The following is a 21601-nucleotide window of genomic DNA, read 5'->3' on the forward strand; positions in this document are numbered from 1 at the left end:
GTCATCCAATTTCATAAGAATTCAAGTCAGATTTTTCAGGCAAAGACAAAGGAAAAAAATAAATTATATATATATATATATATATATTTAGTGCCAAAGTGGTCTCTGTATTATTCATCATCATATAGGCTCTGACAGATCCAAAATAATTAGTATTACTCACATTAATTAAGTTATGCAATTTCCCTGCCTAAAAGAGAAACACAAAGAAATGCAAACTAATTATACACTGATCACACGCTCTTCTGTCAAACTGTATCTGTAACCTCAAATTTTTCTCTCTGTGAATGTTGCATAAGAAAAACAAATGTCATCCAGGTGCCTAGTTGTACTAGAATGCTGCATTATGCCCTACATCCAGGAAGTTTGACTTCACAGAGAGATACTGCATATCAAAATGTTAATGCAGAGAAAGAGGAGATTATTCTCCTAGATAGGATATGAGGCTGCCTGCTGAAAATGTCACAGAAATGTACAATCCCTAGCTCACAGAACAAGGACTCCCCTGAACTGCGCTAGAGACATACTGCATTGACTATGAGAGAAGATCAAAGATCATTTATAGTGTATAGTGATTAAAATTGGCACTGAGAAATTAAAAGAAAGTGATGAAATTTTTGGTTGATTATTTACAGCTTAGCCAAAGCTCAGAACCTGCAGAAACCACTTCATTTCTTCCTTCCCGCCCAGAGTCCCCTCAATTGTTGCACCCTTTGGGAACCCAAATGTGATTCCAGTGGACACAGAACCTATCTCACACTCAAAAACCATTGCTATTAGCATGCCTCTTCCTTCTAATGCCAAACCCTATGCCAACTCACATTTAACCACTTAGTGTGTGCCCAAGAATACCAGTCACAAAACTCTGAAATCCCAGCTACTTGATAGCAGTTTGCACTGCAACGTTCAAGGAAAACCCCACAGTACCCAAGATTTCCTACCAGGCCTCAGGGATTGCAGTTGTGTCTTGGCACACTGAGAGTTACTTTAAGTGGTGTATTCTGGCCAATAGTGAGGCTTCCAAACCTGCTGTAACACCCTTGTTCCCAATCTTATGAGGCCAAAGGCAGAAAGAAAGAGACTTAATAGTGAGTGGGGGGCAGTCCATAGGGATTGGGTAGGGAGGTCCAGCAAGTACTGGAGAAGATGTGATCCAAAGATTTGACTTCTGTTTAGAGGATTGGAGGTTTGTTCAGACACTACCTTTGCCCAAACTAGCAAAATAATGCAGAATATTTTGTGCATAGATGTTCTTAGGTCATCTTCTCTCTCTTCAGTGTCCTATAAAGTGAAATTATTCTTGCTGATTTTGCTTTCAGTTCTCCTAAGACGTGAAAATCTACTGACATCTAACCTTTAGAAAAGACATTTTTTTATCTTGAGATTAAGGCCCTGAAGCATCATTTAATGGGTTTTCCATGAAGAAGAATGTATCTGAAGCAATTTTCTCTGCTTGTAATTTGCAGGGGGGAAATACTCTATTAGTACTATGGTAAACATACATCTGCAGAATGTAAAGCAATCTTCTGTATAAGTATCTGAATTCCAGGCTGTGAAATGGGGAAGTGAAATATATGTTATCAGAGACAGATGTGATTTAATATCTGAAAATATAAAAGAATTCTACAATGGCTATGGAGATTCCACCTTTCCCTCCCTAAGTCAGGGCAAAATAAAAGATATTAGATGAGTCTTGTATTTTTTCTATTCAAACATTTCTGTTAAAATATCAGAAATATACTGTCTATTTCATGTCCTGTATTACACTGCCTAAAATGACTGATATCTGGACTATAAAGCCATATCCACTTAGACCTGGGTCTTAAAATTAGATTTCATAACTTAAGAATGGTGGGTTCTGGTCAATATTTGGTTGGGTCACCTATAAGCAAAACCAAACATACTTATAGAAGTGTTGATATTGATTCTGTAGGTGTCGCTCCTCCAGCTGAATCAGCACTGAACCTATGGTGACAGACTGACAATAACTTGCAATATCCTGAATGAACTTTATCTAATTAAGTTTAACATCTTTGGAGCCCATAGTATTAAGAATGCAATTGTGTAGTGCATTATATCTGGACGGTATTAGGAACTCCAAAGGAGTTTTTGGAACAATAGGTGTGAAGTGGATTTCCTGGGGAATGCAAATGACCCACTTCAAATCCTCCCTTTTCAAGCTACCACCAGAGGAGGAAAACCCATTGTCTATTAATTCCAGGAGCAGGTGAATTCCAGATCAAAGACCCCTGAACTATATAAAAGGTGGAGTAAACATGAACCTGTGTTTATCAGGTCAGAGTTTGCTTCAAACTATGGGGTGGGGGCTGGGGAGATGCCTATGTCATCCCAGACCAATCTTTGTTTCTTGATATCCCATATACCCTCTTTAAAGGGCACCTTTAATCTGTGTCAAACAACTGAATTCAGGGCATTAAATGGGTCCTCTTATAACGTAAGTCCTTTACTCTTTGTGTCACTATTAGCATGAAGTGAAAATATCTATCATCCTTTCACAAACAAAAACCTATATACATTCAATTTCTTTAACCTTTCCTCTTCAACCATATTCTCCAGTTCTTATTACTTTGGCTGAGCAGTGATTCTTTTTGATGTATTTTATAGAGTGAGGGCACAATATGTATGCGCTTCCTCAGGGCATCCTCTTGCTCCCAATGAAGGCAGTTGGACTTTGGTCACTGACTTCAATGGGAGTGAACTCAGGCTCATTCATTCAAACTCCCTACTCTGAAAAGACAGTTTAGTTATTTTCAAAGTGTGAGAACACAAAATGGACCAGAGTAAAGAGGAAAATTAAGCTCAAGTTAGTCTAATGCTGAACAATCCCCTCCTAAGCTCCCCACTCCCCTCCTCACGTTTTAATACTTTTTGCACAAAACAAAAATTAAGTTTCAGGTCTACGAATTGCAAGTAAACTACAAGGAGTCCATTGGCTACAGTTCTAACATGAGAACGACAAAAAATATGTCAAAAGCATTAACATCATAGAAGGAGATGAGTGGCTATGCTTGTCTTCAAGCCCATTTGCTAAAGAAAGCATTTAATAATGACTGGCATCTAGAGCTAGTTTCCCTTGTTAATAGTGGCATACTGTGCAACAAACGAGAAAAAGTTTTGGAAGCACTTTCTTAACATTGCCATTTTTGTGCCTCTTAATGTTTCCTCTGTATTAATAGGAATTGTACTATATGCTTTATTAAACTGCACTTTCTAAAATATTATTTTAAAGAGTAATCCCACTCCTGTTGACATCCATGCCAAAACTCCCATTGTATCAATAAAAGCAGGACTGGGCTCGAAAACTTTACTGCTGGACCCCTTTAAACCAATACCTAAATTGAAAAAAAGCTTCCAGTTTTGTTTTTGTTTTTTCTAATAGCCAACATACCCATTGTACCTTCAATTCATTGCTTCTGTGGTCTACCAAAAGGCAGCAAACTCCTAATAAATAAAACCACTGAAGGAAACTATTTTCAATTATGACGGTAACTTATAATAGAGCACGTTGGGAAGGATTTACACGACATTAAACACAATGCTTTATTAAAAACCAAAGGCCAGATTATGTTCTCCATTTCCCCAGTGAAAATCCAGAGTAACTCCTCTGAAGCCAGTTGATTAATAACAGTGAAACTGATTTGATTGAGCTTTCTTTCATATTAGAAGAAAAGTTTTATAATTTAGTAAATTAAACTCAAATCTACTCTCTTTCTTGACTGAGGGTATGTCTACATTGCTTGCAGCTCATCGACACATACCTAAGCTAGCTTTCATTTAGCTAGCTTGGGTATTGGAGCAGTGAAGCTGCAGCAATACATACTTCATCATGGACCAGCGCCCGTAATTCATTACCCAGAATTCCAGGCAAGTTTGAAGAACCTGTGCTGAAACACATGCTGCTGCAACTTCACTGCTCTGGTACCCAAGCCAGCTAGATCAAAGTTAGCTCAGCTATGTCTACACAAACCGCAATCACACCCTGTGGTTGCACTGTAGACATACCCTGTGGGGCAGCACTTTCATTCAGCTTGAAAACTGAAACTAGTGCAGAAGGTGGCAGTTTGCCTGTTAAATGGTGTGTCATGCCATGAGCACATGACTCCAAAATCTTCATTGGCTGGCTGTTAATTTCCAGGTGGAGTTTAAAGGGTTCGTTCTGACTCATTAAACCCTATGGGTCTTCCAACTCCCACTGAAATCAACTTCAATGGGCGTTAGATCAGGCCCCAAGGGTAAGTCTACATGCAGCTGGTAGGAAACCTCCCAGCCCAGGTAGACAGACTCACACTAGTGGGGCTAAGGTTAGTAACTGTATAGATGGTTGTGGCCCATGGGGCAGCTCGGGCTTGCAAGTCCACCCGACTCTCTGGGTCTGAGCTCAGGTGGCTAGTCAAAGTCTCTGCTGGAGCCACAGTATCTACACAGCTATTATTAGCTCACTAGCTAATGCTCCACCAGTGTGTGTCCATCTACCTGGGCTGAGAGGCTCTCTCCCAGCTGCAGTGTAGACATACCCTAAATGACATAGAACCTGGCTAACTGAAAGCTGCCGCTCCTTTGCTTTAGGAGGGCTCTCCTACTCTGGAATTCACTCCCTGTGTTTGCTCAGACTAAGCTCAAATTCCTTGACTTTTAGAGTAAGCTGAAAATCTTAACGGGAAAGGCTGGAGACTTCTCTTGGGAATGTGGATCTTTATCTGAGGGGATTTCTTTTTGGGGAGTGCTGAGATAGGCAAAATTTGGTTTCACTTAAAAGGGCTTCTGTGGTGTGGAGAAAACTGGGCTATTTTTTCTGTTAGTTGGACTGTATTATTATGTCGAGGGATCCTACAGCCTGCTATTGCTTTACTCTATGTCTAAATTAAAACAAAGTAATATTATTAATATCTTTTTATATAAATTACAGAAATGTAAAGAAATATCAACATACTGTAAAGAACAATCCTACAGTGGCAGGGCTATTGACTAGATGATCACCTAGGTCTTTTTCATCTCTAATTCACATGATTTTATGATACCAACTTAAAAAAATTAAGAGGAAGTGAAAGACTGAGCACTTTTCGTACTATCTTTATAAAGCATTCTTCAGAGGGTACATTTCCCCAACTAGTTCACCCATAGCCAGTATCCAGCAACAAAGACTGACTTAACTTTGAGACTTAATCATTAACTAGAAATCACATAATGGGAAATTAATGCTTGCCTAATATGAGAAGTTTCATAGGCACCATGCTCATAAGCCCCTATTTGTTCATTAATATTCAAACAACAGATTCTGAGCAGAAACAGTGTGCCTTTGTTTTTCAGTATGGCACATTCAGGATACAATGCTGAGTGCTTTATTATTGGGTGTTTCTCTCACTACTAGCAGAGAGCCAAGATTACTCTTATGATGACAGGGAGAGTAGCTAAGTGGTGATTTTCAGACACTGGAGATTGTCAGATGACTGGTTACCAGAAACTATTCATTTCATAGCAGCTTCATCCGAGTTCTCAGCACATACACACGTCTCCTTTGTACTATCTTTCTGTTCTCACATCTCAGGGCTTTCCAACAGTCCCTCTTTTAAATTTAGCAAGGCAACAATCCTGATGACATGCAAGAATACCCGGAGCATCTGTCAAGTACTTCTTAATGTTATGCAGCAGATTACAGAAAAACAATCCCTTCAAAAAAGCCCACCTATTATAGCTGGAGGAGTCATAATAATATCCAAGTTCTTCAATTTAACGAGGTACCATCACTTAGGGATGACTCTTAATACACATCTATAAGCAAATAATTCACTTCAAATGTATTCATATGGAAATTTGGCTTTCCTTTTCAGTATATTAAATAAATTGTATCTAACTTCAGCAATTAAATGGTTATAAAGCTGTATTTTCACTAAACTCTATAACGCAGGACCAAACCACAACCACACTGGAGGGGAAGAAGATAGGTTCAAACCACTTTTATTAGAGGCTCTCTCTTTCAAGCTATCATTTCTCCAAGAGGGCTCAACCAATAATTCACTGGTACTCTATAAAACTTTAACCCCAGCAGAAAAGTGTATAGAAACCAACTCCTTTGTCATAGGATGAGACTAAAGAAATACACAGAGCAAGATATCTGTAAAAGTTCATTTTCTCTACCCACTCAGGTTTCAGAGTAGCAGCCGTGTTAGTCTGTATCCGCAAAAAGGACAGGAAAGCCCACGAAAGCTTAGGCTCAAATAAATGTGTTAGTCTCTAAGGTGCCACAAGTACTCCTGTTCTTTCCACCCACTCAGTAATCTTATTTTATACATTCAAGGAGGACTATCACCTTTTTACGCACCAAATCAATGAACAAACCTCAAATACAAATGAACCATGATTCTTTCATATAAAGAATAGGAGAATTTTTTTTTATATGTAGGCTCGCAAGAAGAGAATTTATGTAAAGAAATATATGAAAATGATGACAACTTTTAGAAAATGCCTGTCTTAAGAGCAAGACAAGGTGGATAAGGTAATATCTCTCACTGGACCAACTTCTGTTAGTGAAAGAGACCAGGTTTCAAGCTTCAGGTCAGACTTGCAAAAGAGTTGTGTAGCTCATAAGCTTGTCTATCTCATCAACAGAAGTTGGCCCAATAAAAGGTATTCTCACCCACCCTGTCTCTCTCATATCCTGGGACCAATACAGCTACAACAACACGGCAAACAACAATGGAAAATATCTTAGGAGCCTAAGCCCCATTTTCAAAAGATACTTAGACATTAAGGGGCTAGATCAGAGGTGGGCAAACTACAGCCCACGGGCCACATCCGGCCCGCAGGACCGTCCTGCCCGGCCATTGAGCTCCCGGCCGAAGAGGCTAGTCCCGGGCCCCTCCCACACTGTCATCTCTTCCCCACAGCCTCAGCTCGCCGTGCCACCAGCACTATGGCCCGTCGCTTCTGATGGGCAGTGTGGCTGGCTCCGGATGGGCAGTGGGGCTGTGAGCTCCTGCTGCTCTGAGCGGCATGGTAAGGGAGCAAGGAGCAGGGGGGGTTGGATGGGGTGGAGGTTCTGGGGGGCGGTCAAGAGACAGGGAACAGAGAGGGTTGGATAAGCGTGGGAGCTCTGGGGAAGCTCAGGGCAAGGGGGTGGATAGGGGTTGGGGCAGTCAGGGGACAGGGAGCAGGATGGGTGGGATATGGGGTGGGGTTCCGGGGGGCGGTTAGGGGTAGGGGATCCCAGGAGGGGGCGGTCAGGGGACAAGGAGTGAGGGAGGGGGTTGGATGGGTCAGAGGTTCTGAGGGGGGCAGTCAGGGGGCAGATAGGGGGCAGGGGCCAGGCTACTTGGGGAGGCACAGCCTTCCCTACCCGGCCCTCCATACAGTTTTGCAATTCCAGTGTGGCCCTCAGGCCAAAAAGTTTGCCCACCCCTGGGCTAGATCCACAAATAGGACTCAGATGCAGTGTTGCCACACTTAACGTTTAGGCCCCTTTCCATCTAGGAGAATCCACAGTCCTGAACTAGGCTCTTAGGCTCCCTGTACAATGCATGGGAAGAATTAGGAACCTAAGAATGGGATTCACAGAAGCCAGCATGCTGAGCATGGAGCTGCCTATACTACAGTAGGAAACGCTGAGGAGAAAGGTGGGACCTAAGCCGCATCCCAAAAGGGAATAACAGAAGGTGTTCTGCCACCAGGAGTTAGGCTCCAAAGCCAGGCCAGTCCTTTCTCACAAAAAATGAAGGAGGAGGAGCAGCTGCTGGTGGTGCCCACCCCTTATACCCAATATCTCAGCATACCTGGAAGGCAGGAGACCCAGGTTCAAGCCCCTCCACGTCCCTGAGGTGAAGCAGAGACCTGAAGCCACATTTCCCACCTCCTAGGAATGCCCTAACCTCTGAGCTATATGGTATTCAGGTGTGGGGGAGAGATTGCATCTCTCTCTCTCCTGTTCCAGCCCCTACTCCAATCAATATTTAAATATTTCATACACAGTGGAACAGCTTCAATAGGCGAGCCTGAGAAAGACTCCTCCTGGACTTTCAGTGAGACTGAGGAGCGTAAGTGCCTGAGGGTTAGATTTACAAAGGTATTTCAGCACCTAGAGAGACAAATATGAGCCTAATGGAATTGACAAGAGTGCCTAAGCATGTTTGGTACCTAACTCCTATTAAGTTATTGGGCTTCACACAGATGTGCAATGGGAAGTGTGGGGCAGAGGAGTGGAAGAATATAAGGAGCCTGCCTCATCCCCAATCTGTGTGTTCACCTAATGGCCAGGCACAACTGCAGTTCCTATTCTCAGGAGAGCACAGGGATCCTATGTCCCTCCTCACCTGGGCACACTTGGTGTCCCATAAAGGGCAAGGAGAGGCATGTGTAAGTCAGGGTCATAGCTCTATTCCCCAATGCACGCGAGGTGGTGAAAAACTACAACCCACAAAAGTGTGTGGCAATGAAAGAGCAGTCTCCATGCACCTGGGAGCCCCTTCGCTCCAAGCATCCTGGATCTCTGAGACACTTCAGCTGGGTCAGGGCTATCATTAGCCCACAGTGACAAGCAGAATTCTTATAAAGGGTAGAGGATAAAGGGTCAGAAAAACAACTGCCTCTTCCACGTTTTCCTGCTGTCTCTTGCACCTACATCTTTCCCTCTTCTTCTCCAGGTGGGAAAGCAGAAAGGGAATGGTAAATCCTAAATGCCTAATCCTGCATTGTCTGTGCACCCATAAATACCTGTGTAACCAATGGGAGCTTTGAGCGTGCAAGGAATACTGGGCCAGATTCTAAGGGACAAATCCTCCCTGCATGGAACTCCTATAGTCTTCATGGGGGAACTCTGCACGCACAGGCAGCTTTGGATGACTGGCTCCTAGCTGCCGACTGTAGGGCCGTTTCTATAGAAATGATAATATTTGACTGTACTGATGGACATGCTATGTTTGCTTTCGAAAGAGTGAATCTCACAGAACGCATTGCATGGGAATAGACATTTTCTTTTTATTAGAATTACTAAGACTTATTGGGGCTTTTTTGACACACGAGTCTGCACCATTTTAACGAAAGATGTGTTTTTAGTGAAACTAGTGCACGTTTGTGAGTCAACTTCATCCAATAGAAGCTGAACTGACACATGAGTGTATACACAGAGTTTTGCATATGTTTAAAAACAAAGTTAAACTGCTGGAACATCAGTACACGGACAAGGCCTTAGATTGTTAATTACTGCAGATGTGACTTTTTGTATATAGGTCTTTTTTATTAATGTACACTAGTCACAATTACCACAAGACAGCAAAACTGCTTCTATCTACAGATTATTTATTATTATTATTACTCCTACTGCTGTAAAAGCCGACTATTTGGGGTGAGGAGCAAATCCATATGGAAACAATGAACCGTGAAAAGATGGAGGAAAAATATGTCCACTTATACACACATTAAGCCGTGTAACTTTTGGATAAAATCCTGATTTAATTTGCTGTACATGGAGTCAGGACTCAGGAACACTTTTGCAAAGCACAAGTGATTTGAAAGGAAAAACTGAGGACTGATACTAACAAGAGCTGGCATACTGCCACAGTCCAGGTTGGCCACAGTGCACAGGGGCTGGAATTATGAACACTGTAGTGACACAATCAGATTGACGCAGCATGTTTTGTTTGTTCATTTCTGGAAAATGTCAGTTCAACTAATTCAATCAGAAATGGAGCAGGCAGTCAGAATGGGTTTTCAAACGGTCAGAAAACCAAACAATTTCCCATAATTTAAAGATTAAAAAGCTCCTGATGCCTCATGGAAAAATACGGAAAATAATAATAATAATTTAGTTTACAAAGCATTTTGGTTCATATAATCAAATTTCTTATCTAAGTCTCTTTCTTGTTTATTACCATCATCATTCATAGAAAATTATAGTATCCCATTTTTCAGACTGTAGCTTGCTCATTTCTCAAACCGTTTAACAACTCACCCTTTGAACCATAATTTTGGAGGAAAAACTCCAGCAAACCTTGAGATAAATTAGTGTAGTGGTTCTCAACCAGAAGCCCCTGGGGGGCCGTGAGCGGGCTCCAGGGGGTCTGCTAAAATAAACCAGAGAGCAGGGCTGGCCTTAGACTTGCTGGGGCCGGAGTAGAAAGCTGAAGCCCAAGCTCAGCTGCCTGGAGCTGAAACTGAAGCTCAAGCAACTTAACTTTGGGGGGGTCTCCTGTGGCTTGGGGCTCTGGGCAATTGCTCTGCTTCCTACCCCCTAACACTAGCCCTGGCTTTTAATCTACTGGATATGCAGAAAAACAAGCGTTGTGGCACAGGTGGGCTGCAGACTTTTTTATAGCATGTTGGGGAAGGGGGGCTCAGAAGGAAAATGGTTGAGAACCCCTGAATTAGAGCATACCTTTAAATAACCTTCTGAAGGGGACTTCATTTAGGTTGAGTAAGAGTTGCATGAATTGGCCTCAGGACTTATCTAAAATAATTATGAAAGGTAAATTTATTAGTTAATTCCTTTAATAACATAGGATGCAAATCATCCAGATGAGCCAATTTGTATGTGTAAATGTTCATCTTTTCCAAGCATTCCCTTTCTTGCTTTTTAGCACTCGTTATTTTTAATGGTTCTTCATTACTTCCTAATTGTACAAACCTCTTTCCTTTATTTTTCTACTTAAGGACGGATTTACAAACACAAAACAAATATGTACAATCCAAAGCAATGATTAAGCAATGGCTAAGAGGTTTTCTGGGCCATGCCAATGTTTATTTTATTATTTATATATACACACACATGTGTGCAATGGGCAGTGTCAGACAAACTTAATTATAGATGATGCTATCAGCCCAGTCTATTTCAGGTGTGCGCATGCGTGTGCACACACGCACACACACCACTTCCCAATATAAAACCCTGTTTTTAGTTGCTTAAACCTTTGCAAAAGTAACAGTTTGGATTGAAATTTTCCATGCTGCTTGTCTACCTCAAATTAATTATTATTAATTATTATTATTATTAGAAAAGTTCAGCCAAAACAGGTGAGTTATTTCCAAGAACAAAGCTAGGGAAAAATATTATTTTCCCCATGTTGCAAATGTTCTTTGAAATACTCTAGCAACCACATATTTTGAGAGGGAAACTGTGAATGGGAGGTGGAGAGGGACACAGACTGGCTGGCAAGTGGACTGGGCCTGGTTAGGCGAGGAAGCTAGGACTGGGAGCTGGTGCGGCAAGGAAAGACTGCACAAGGAGACTGGAACTGGGGGCTTGGAGGGAGGGTAAGCTGGAACTTGGAATGAGAGGATGAAATGAGGAGCACTAAGAGCCACTTGGCTGGTGGGGAGAGACAGAGACCAAAGCTAGGGGGAAGGTGGGGAACTGGGACTGGGCAGGTAAGGAGACAGACTTGGAACCAGTGTGGGGGAGAATGTGAGTTGAGGGGGAGGAGAGGCAAATCTTAAAAGTAGCTGGGGCGCTGGGGTAGAACTGCAAGTGGGCGGGCAAAAGACTGGGACAAGGAACTAAGTGGAACATGTGCATTAGACAGATTGGATGAGAGCACAGCGAGGAAGACTAGGACTGGGAGACAATGCAGGGGAAAGGGGGAGAGAGATAGCAAACAAGGGAGCAGGAGGGAGAACTGGGACTGGGTGGGCAAGGAGATTGGGACAAGGAGCTGGTGTGGGAAGGACACTGGGGCGGGTTTGTCAAGATGACTTGGCCTGGGTATTGGGAAAATGAGATGGGGAGTCAGTGTGGAGAATGGAACTTGAACCGTGAGCCTGGGGAGGGAGACTCGGACTGGTTGGACAAGGAGACTGGGACGAAAAGCCTGAGGAGTGGAAATTGGGACAAGGAATGTGAGTGGGGTAGAGACAAGACTGGGCCAGAGCCAGGTTGGAGAGGATAGGACAGAAGGGGTTGAGCTTGGGAGGAACAGCCAGAAGAATTTGTGCCCCCTCCAGAGTCTGGAATGAGAGCTAATATTATACTGATCACATACGGGTTTCTCCCCATGCCCCCTACAACAGGACCCCCACCTCATTCAGTGCCTTGGGAGGGCCTGCTCTGGGCCGTGAATTAGGGTTGTATAGTGAAGGAGCCTGTTCCCTGTAGGACCCCTGCCTCATTGTTGCAGAAGCTGGAAGGTTTGTAGTAAATAAGGCAGGAGACCTCAGGAAAAAAAAAAGACATTCTCATGGATAAAACAATTGAATGCTACCCTGGAAAACTGGCTTCTATTCCTGCTTCTGCCACAGAGGTCCTGTGTGATGTTAATCAAGTCACTTAAATTTAAACCAAGCTTTAAACCAGTCTAAATATTGAGACTGTCCCTATAAAATCGGGACATCTGGTCACTCTATGTCACTGAATACTGCGTCATAATGCATATGCAAAAGGAAGCCAGATTATGGCTGCTAAGGTAGCCTTAATTCCAGTATTTCCTAACTTTTGAGCACTTGACTTTTCAACCTCAATAATGTTGTTTTAATGTAGTTTTTGTGTTTATATATATACATACATATACACACACATAAATCTCAAAACTAATTAAGACAAATTAAGAGATAAAAAGCATTTAATATAAGCCTTGTGGTGGATGAATTAACTATAATTAATTAAAAAAAGATAGTAATTTAGTTCAAAGAGTCATTTTTTCGCAGTAAATTTAAAGAAACTACCTTGAGAACTGTTACACATGCACACACACATTTGTGAAAATGTTTTAATTGTTTGAAGAGCCGTTTTTGTACAAAAATACTGATCAAAAATTTTTGGCCAGCACTAATATCTGAGTACATAGACACAGCTATACATAGTTCATTTTTATGTCTCCTATCAATAAAAAATTCTATTTTATTCAACACATTCAGGCATAAAAAATGTGTCTGGTACCAGCTGAGAAAAAAACCCTTTTCTTCTAGGAAGGGAGAGCAAATACAGCAATAAGAATAAATTATTCTGCCTCCTCTGTGCTCCATGGAACAGAGCCCTCTGGAGTTCTACAGAATAGTCAAATTCCATTGCCATAGAGCTCAACTGGAAACAGGAGGTTGTGGGGGCTTCCTTACTCAGTGGTTGCTGTGAAATGACTACATGGCCCTTGAATGCTGCCTTTCCCCTTTGCCAGCAAAGGAGATTAAGACGACCGAGTGAACACACAGATCCACTCCAACTCTCTGGAGCTGGAGGAAAGTCACTGCAATTGTCAGTCAAATGTCCCTAGACGCTTATGAGTTAAATAGGAATAGTGGCCAATCGGTACAGAATGGAGCTTTCAGCTCAAGTGAGGAATTTCCCCAGCCCTCAGGAAAATGAAGGGCAGCAGGCACAACAATGCCCCCTGCCCACCTTCCACCCAACCTTCCCGGATACACAATCACTGGGTATCACCTTGTTCCCTACCCCTACTTTCTCTCTTCACTCTCCAACAGAGTCACCTCAGAAATGCTTTCTCCAGTCCCACATGACTTCCACAAGAAAGAAGGCAGGGAAGGACCTATAGAGCATGTTTGTATTCATTAGCACCCCCATAAATCAGCTCCATGGATTGTGACCACGAAGCCACTGTTGAGATGCTCTGTGTCTTCGTCTACTGGCATTAGTCTGTTAAACTTCAGGACAGACCAGGTCAATGCAGAGCCTACAAAGAGTTAAGGTGCTAATAGAGCCCACTATAAAACAAGAGCAGGATCTAGTCTTTTAACTATGAAGGACCAAATTCTACATTTATTGAACCCCATACGTGCTCCAATCCAGTTGTACATCAGCACAGAGCCAAGCACAAATTCTAATTTGTGACTGAATATACAGAACAGAGACTGACTGTTATAGGAGGAGAAAGTTAGGTGCATTTATCATGTACAGCAGGGGCCCTTATAGAGTTTCTCGGGGGGAGGGGGGAGAATATAAATGATACTAGCACTATTTCTCATTATAAGTGAAGAGGGAATATTGTACCTAATTGCAAAAAAGGAACCTAAGGGCTTCCACTGGAATTTTCCTTTATGGGACAGTCTGCATATTTTTTTCAGAAGTGGATACATTCCTTCATAAACTCATTTCTTTATGGAGCCAAGGCCTCATAATGAGCTATTTTGATCCAGTTAATTAGCAGCTTCCATCCTCACCACTTTGATTAAAACAAGTGTGATTCTAGGGTTGATAGGAGGCAGTAAGCTAATGCATTTGAGTAGCTTTCAGCTCATTAAAAGTTGGGCTGAAACATGCCCGAAGTCAGAAAGAACAAAATCTTGGTGGTCTCATCAAGACTGTCTCTAGTGCAAAACATAGCATTAAAACAAACAAACAAAAAAGTACATGAAGCAAAACTTGCCGTCTCTTCTCAACATACTGCAAGGTTTGTAATGTGGTAGTGTTTTGCAGCTCAGATCAGAGATGTATTATTAGAGCTTTGTGCTTGAATTTGCGCAGCACCTGTGTACAAAAGACATTTTGTACACAGGTGCGTTGCCAGTCTCTTTTTACTGATACTCACATTCAAACATTAAAAAAATTAAGAAAAGAACAGGTTTCATCTCCATTTTCACAGCCTTGTATGCAATACACATAAGCAAGAGCAATATGTGATGTGTTTCTCAAAGGCTGCTTTGATGTATATACCATATATATTTCATTTATACTCTCTTTTGTTTGGTGCAAAGGTACTTAACTTTGATGTTTATCTCCTTCTACCAGTGGCTCATGTGAGGGAGGATGCATTAGACTTTGATCAGGGGCTTTGATTTATTATAGTCACTGTTTGATCAGTTACTTGCCCCATGAGTATTTGATCTACTTGGTAGCCTTTCCTATTTCATTTAAATTCTTTGTTATACACATAAACACCCCATTTTGTTTGTTTTGTTGTTAGGGTTTTGAGGGCTTAAAGACTCATTCAGCTCAACAACAAGTTTTTTTTTCTAAAAATTGATTTAAAAAAAAATTTGGCAGAGTTATAAACTGCTGTTCTTTGGAATTTTCCATTAGCATGGCCTGCTCTGGATTTCCTTAGGGCAAAAAGTCGTTCCAGTGGCAGGGTATGTAATTTGCTTTCTTCATTGACTTTTCCTCTGGTGATTTGTATTGCTGTGTTGCACATTCTTACAGATTTTTCCTGGTTAACCCCAATATATTCAACATTTCCATATGGTTCTTTAGAGACATGCTTATTTCAGTATCTAAATAGGATTTCAGGTTTCAATTTTTTGAAAACACACAAGCTTTGAGGGGATTTGTTTCATATATTTTGGCAGTAGTATTTTTCTGTTATTTCATGAACATCTATGTATTTGATTTATAGTATATTAGCAATCTACTCTCTGTCTCTCTTTACGTATCTATCTGGTGCACATCTCTATGGGAAAAAAAACACACAAAAATGCTATTCTTTCATAGGTTCCAAGGGACCATTGTGATCATCTAGTCTGACCTCCTGCATAACACAGGCCATAGAACTTCCTCAAAATAATCCCTAGAGCAGAGCTTTTAGACAAAATATCGAATCTTGATTTTAAAAAATTTTCTATGATGGAGAATCCACCAAGACCCATGGTAAGTAGTTCTAATCATTAATTACTCTCACTGTTAAAAATTTACACCCATTATGTACCCTAATAATGAAATATATAAAAATCATTAATATTAATAATACTTAATAAAAATAATCATATAAATGCCATTTTAAAATTGATTTTATACGGCATATTAAAAACTTGCTAGCTCAGGAGCTTGGTAATGAGATAGAGTGTCTTTCTTCTCAAGGTCATCAATTCAAACTCAATTCAGGCTAGTAGTGACTGAAAGTTGCTTGGTGGTGGATGTTAGTGATCCTAGCCCAGTTTCTAATGGACAGTTACTTGCCTCAGCACAAAATTCATCATCACAATTGGTGCTAGCTGGTACCTGTGTTGGAATTCTCAGCATAGAGGCTGAAAACTGAATGGGGTTTTGGACTACCCTCATTCGTCCCTTCAGGCCTGGCTTGCTGGGGTAGTGTGGGGAAGCTTGGACTGACATTGTCTGTTCCATAACTGTTTGTAGCTCAACAGAGCACTTCTCTCACTCATTTGACAATGTACTTTTGCAACTGTTGTGTGTCAAATGAAAGAATGTGCCAAATTCAGGCTGTATATTGAGTAAGCGGATAGATACCTCCTTTCATAACTTGGAACAACTATTTGCTTGCCCTCTGTCATGTTTACCAGCAAATAAACCAGGTCACATATTGTGTTACTTTACCAGCCAAATAAAACCTTGTCTTAGGGATAAAGCCTCTAGAATGCTGATCAGTGTAACGCCCCTTGTCCCAGTATAATGCCCTTGAAATGTTATATTCAAACTTGCACAATTTGCACTGGCTGTAGTCCTTGCCTGATGCAAATCATTGGTAAGCAAATATTTTATGTTTTCCTTTTGAATGCCAAATGAGGCCTTTTGTTTTTAAAAAGCAGCCCACTGGGCCAAATTTTCAAGTTCCTTCAAAAACGCACTCTCAATATTTCTTCTGCTCTCATATTTTGCACATGCAAAACCCAACACTTGCACATGCAGGTTGGGTAGCTGTGCATACATCTACTGTGAAAGCACAAACCACTTGTTTGTAAGTGCATATGTGAAAGGTTGACAGGTGTAAGTGGGAATGAGTACATAAAACATGTGACTTCTAGTGTTTATATAGTGGAAAGACATTTCCTCAGTATTCTGCATATGAAACCCAAAGGTTCTTGCATATTTAATCTAAAAATGACTTCCCTAATGATTTCTAACTTAGACAAACATTTCCATTCACAAAACTCCTGATAACAGGTATGTTCAGAAGCACGTAAGTGACTTATGAACCTAAGGTAAAATTTTCAGAGGTGCCTAAAGTCCCAGAGACATAGGATCTCTAAAGCCTAAATCACTTTTGAAAATGCAACTTACGTGCTTTTGAAAATTTTGACTCGACATCTCTGATAGCTACGGGTGAAAATTGCCCTGTACAAATGATCTACACAAGGCTTTATGCACCACTATAGCCCCACACTTCAGGCCAGTTAGGGCACAACCGTGGACAGGTGTGACTCATACTTGTGCTACTCCAGGGGTAGTTTGGGAGGGGCTTGGTCTCCCTGGGGAATGCATTCACCACACCATCTTTTAGGACTGTAATTTGTATGATCACCACTGTGGAGGGAGCCATGATCTTGTGCAAGTGTGAATTTCACCCAAAAGCTTCCATCTTCGACATCCTTGTGTTCAAATCCAAGTTTGTGGAGAGATCTGTGTATGATGGGGCAGATAAATGTTATCAAATTCCTTCAGATCCATATATGCATCCCCATTGTGATGATGTAGCTGAGGATAGACAATGGCATCAGATAGAAAATCTACTTTTTCCTAGCATGTAGTCAGGTGTTCAACCAACAGATAGCTCAGTACCTGGGATTATAAGGAAAACTGGTTTGTTTGTTCAGAGAACCTCTTCTTGGGTTGCAAACACTGAACACCCTAGTCATTTCACTCTGTCTTAAGGCGTCCTCATTAAATCCTCATTAAATACTGATCTGGATTTAAGCAGATTTTCAAATGTGAAAGAATCTTGAATGCATCAGTTGAGGTTGATAGCCCACGTGATATACCTCAATGAGGTCAATTTTCAAAGATAACTGTGTGAAGAACCGGCTGAAAGATTTTTCCCTTAATGCCTTAATAAATTTCCTATTAGTGTTGTTATAACCTTTATGCAGGATACTGAAGCTCAATTTGTCCTATATCAGTTGGGGTGGGGAGGGTGTTAATAAATGAGCTATTTTTCCCCAAGACCAAAGCTACTCACTTTCTTAGGCTAGTTGTTTGCTTTCTTAAGCATGTAGAAAAGGGCATATCTATATTTCATATCCACAAATATGGTTACATGAATCATGCCCTGATTCCGGGGTTCTCAATCTTTTTCTTTCTGAGGCCCCCCCAACATGCTATAAAAACTCCATGGCCCACCTGTGCCACAGCAACTGGTTTTCTGTATATAAAAGCCAGAACCAGCGTTAGTGGGTAGCAAGCAGGGCAACTGCCCAAGGCCCCATGCAGGGCCGGCTCCAGACTCCAGCGCGCCAAGCGCGCACTTGGGGCGGCGTCCCGCGGGAGGGTGGCAGGCGGCTCTGGTGGACCTCCCGCAGACATGCCTGCGGAGGGTCCGCTGATCCCGCGGCTCCGGTGGACCTCCCACAGGCGTGCCTGTGGGAGATCCACCGGAGCCGCGGGACCGGCGACCGCCAGAGCGCCCCCCACGGCGTGCCGCCATGCTTGGGGCAGCGCAAATCCTAGAGCCGCCCCTGGCCCCATGCCACAGGGGGCCTCGCAAAGCTAAGTTGCTCTAGCTTCGGCTTCAGCCCTAGCCCCAGGTGGCTGGGCTCAGGGCCCCAGACTTCAGCCCCATGCAGTGGTGCTTCAGCTTTCTGTCCTCGGCCCCCATGAGTCTGATGCTGGCCCTGCTTAGAGGCCCCCCTGAAACCTGCTTGTGGCCCCCCCCCAGGGAGCAGTGGACCTCTGGTTGAGAATCACCACCCTGATTTAGAAAGAACACTAACTTTTAAGCTGGCAACTACCTTTTGACAGAGATTAGCATCATGAACTTTGAATAAAAGGAAAACTGTTACAATCACACTTTCTCTTAGTTATAATGCATCAAAAGCCCTGTTATAATTCTACTAAACTACTATGAAATAGAAAAAAAAAACCCTAAAGAGTTTGTCTGAACATATATATCCCTATGTGGCACGGTTTTATAGCATATATTAACATGGGTTCATGCGGTGGTCAGGCAGTGTAGAGGGTCACATATCAGATTGTGCATTGAAAACAGTATAAACACAATTTGGGGAATCGGCACATAAGAGAGAGAGGAGCAATGAAAAATGTAAAATGAGAGAAAAAAGAAAAGTGGAGCATTCCCTGAACATGTGTTTCTGACATTCTAAACCAAGTTCATGGTTGGACCCAGGTGTCTGATTGGGTACATGGACAATAAAGTTAGGTAACATTTCCAATTACTTAACATTGAAAAAGCTATAATATCAAAAAATATAGCTAAGGTTACACTCAGAATTCTTTCCCAATGTCACCCGCTCAAACTTTGTAAATATGTCTCTGATTCAGATGAACCATTCAAGATTGGGCTTCAGTTTCATGGTCAAGGGTTTAGAAAAATCCATTCATACATTTTTTGAGTTACATGAGGAGGAATAGAATATATTTTCCAATCATAAAGACTGAAAAAAAAAAAGTATGCTCTTTATTCTTGCTTAACTAAATTATGGCCAGCCTTTACATACAGACTTTTCCAGGCGGCTAGTCCTGAATGAGGACTAATTTGCAGGCCAATTTACAAACAAAGAAAGGAAATGTACTTCACTGCTCACACCTAAATTTTTTTTTTATAATGATCTGAATCAAGACACAGAATTGGAACATACCTAACCTTTGTGGAAGTCCAGTTTCAGATAACATTTGAAATGAGCTCTGCAGCTTTGTCCTAGATCTACTATGGTTATTTTGGACTTATAACATAAAGGGGTAGCTTCTATTTAGCATGTGACATTTATTGGCTGGAAAGAACATCAAAGGTTTGTCAATGGGTTGACTCAAATGATGAACACTTGTTTCTTTTTAAAAAGACAAAGTGCAATTTACCAGCATATGTAGTATTTTGCAGTTCACTAAAGTAGAGAAAGTGAGCTTCAAAACAGACACATATGAATAGAGTTCTCAGCCCTCTTTCTCTGTGTGTTATTGTTTGCATTAGCAAAGGCTGGGGAGTTGAATAAAAAAAATCCCATGAATGGCATTTCAAAAGAAAGTTAAGGGGTAAATCATCAGCATGATACGTGAGGATTTTGCCACATGGCTTCCATTAAGGTGAATAGGAGTTACACAGTTAAGTCTCCACATACTGAAAAAGTAAGCCCAATTTCTTCTTTTTTATATTATTTAATTCGTCAAAATATAAACCTCAACAAAAATATACATTTAAATTCAGAGCTAAGACAGAAATATATCTTTTGGTAGCATGGATGTTTTGCTCAGTAGCATATCTAGCTATATTAAGGGTTCCGAGGTGCTTAAATCCTATGATAATGGGGTATCCTAGAGAAGCCAAGGACAGAAATAATTATTTGGCTTCACCACCTTCTTTCATTAAACTACAGTTGTTGGCAATGCCATTACTAAGGACATCACTTTTGACTCTTTCCCCTTTCAGCACGTCCCAGGAGTCCTTCGTAAAATCCTAAAGCCACCACTTCAGATCCAGTCTTCTTGGATGTTTGGAATAATGTATATGTCACTCATTTGTCTACATGGCAACCATTAGCAGAGTTAAAAAGGAGAGAACTGTAGACTTTCATTCAAAAATTACACCAAATCATGATAGGGCTCGGTCAATCAGACTGCAAAATTTGGTTTTCAGGGAAAACCCCCATCCCTTGACAAATTAGAAGTCATAAGAGGATGGAAGTCCTGACTTGGCCATCTAGCTTCACAAAGGTAGCTATGACTTGTTTGGTTAAAAAAAAAAAAAAAAACTTGTGAACTAGGCTTTGGCAGCATGAAACTTTTTATTTTGAAATGATCTTTCAGACGCTGAATGTTAATGTTTTCCAATCATTTTAAAATTATATGCTATTTAAGCAAGAAGTTTTATACATGGAGAGCGAGCGAGAGAGAGAGAGCGCACTACTATACAAGTATAGAATATGTCAAAAGCAAATTGTTTCAGTGAATTTAGAACCATGTATTTAGTATACTCCAGAAATAAATATTAGCTAACCATATGCAAGACACAAATCTTTATTTAAAAGAAGTTTGCTAACCAGTGAATTCAGCTCCTTCATCAACTCCTGCCACAATCTGCAGTTTTAAATCTGGATCATTCTTCCCACTTTACTGCATCTGGAGACAAACACACAGTTGTAATTTAAATAATCAAAAAGGACTTCAAAAATAAGCAATCCCACAAACAGGAATATATCAGTCTTTGTCTCTATGTGTACACAGCTTTTATAGTGATAGAACTTCTCTTTGTTCTTGTTCTGTTTCATCAGATCATTGAGTTTGTCTCTGATCTCATCCTCTTTTCTCCTATGTTTAACTAGAAAGGAAGGCTGATTTTCCATGTTACAATAAGAGCAATAACATGGTCCAGTAGATAGGGAACTGGAGGGGAAGTCAGGAGATCTGGATTCCAGTCTTGGCTCTAACACTGACCTGCTCTGAGACCTTTGGGCAAGTCACTTTTTTTGTGCATCGGTTTCCCTTATTCACTCTTAACCTGCACTGTCTACTTAGATTGCAAGCTCTTTGGAGCAGAGATGGCACAATGGAGTCTCAGCTTTCATTTCACACATGCTTTTGCAATATAAACAACAAATCATCATACTAAAATGCAATAATACATTCTGAAGCTTTGAATCAAAATACTACTTTTGTTTTAATTCCATCCCATCACAACAAGTAGCCTGAACAAAATTATAGAACATGAAGTTTGATTCCAAGAAGCTTAGCAGTTAGAGTTCGAAAAGACCTGTTAAATCATCCTGACTACCGTAGTTTCATTGCATTCCCTTAGTAGCCACAAGAGGT

The 21601-nt window shown here is 41.2% G+C and overlaps 1 protein-coding gene across 2 annotated transcripts in view; it reads right to left on the minus strand.

Moving 5' to 3' along the window:
• CHL1 (cell adhesion molecule L1 like) overlaps positions 1 to 21601 on the minus strand; it is a 185824-nt gene that overhangs the window by 117049 nt on the left and 47174 nt on the right. For both annotated transcript variants that reach the window (XM_039548076.1, XM_039548074.1), the window contains one exon: positions 20833 to 20911. The gene's annotated coding sequence lies outside the window, so the exon portion shown is untranslated. The remainder of the gene's footprint in view (positions 1 to 20832; positions 20912 to 21601) is intronic.

Source organism: Mauremys reevesii, linkage group 7 (assembly GCF_016161935.1).
Source record: "Mauremys reevesii isolate NIE-2019 linkage group 7, ASM1616193v1, whole genome shotgun sequence".
NCBI lineage: Eukaryota > Metazoa > Chordata > Testudines > Geoemydidae > Mauremys > Mauremys reevesii.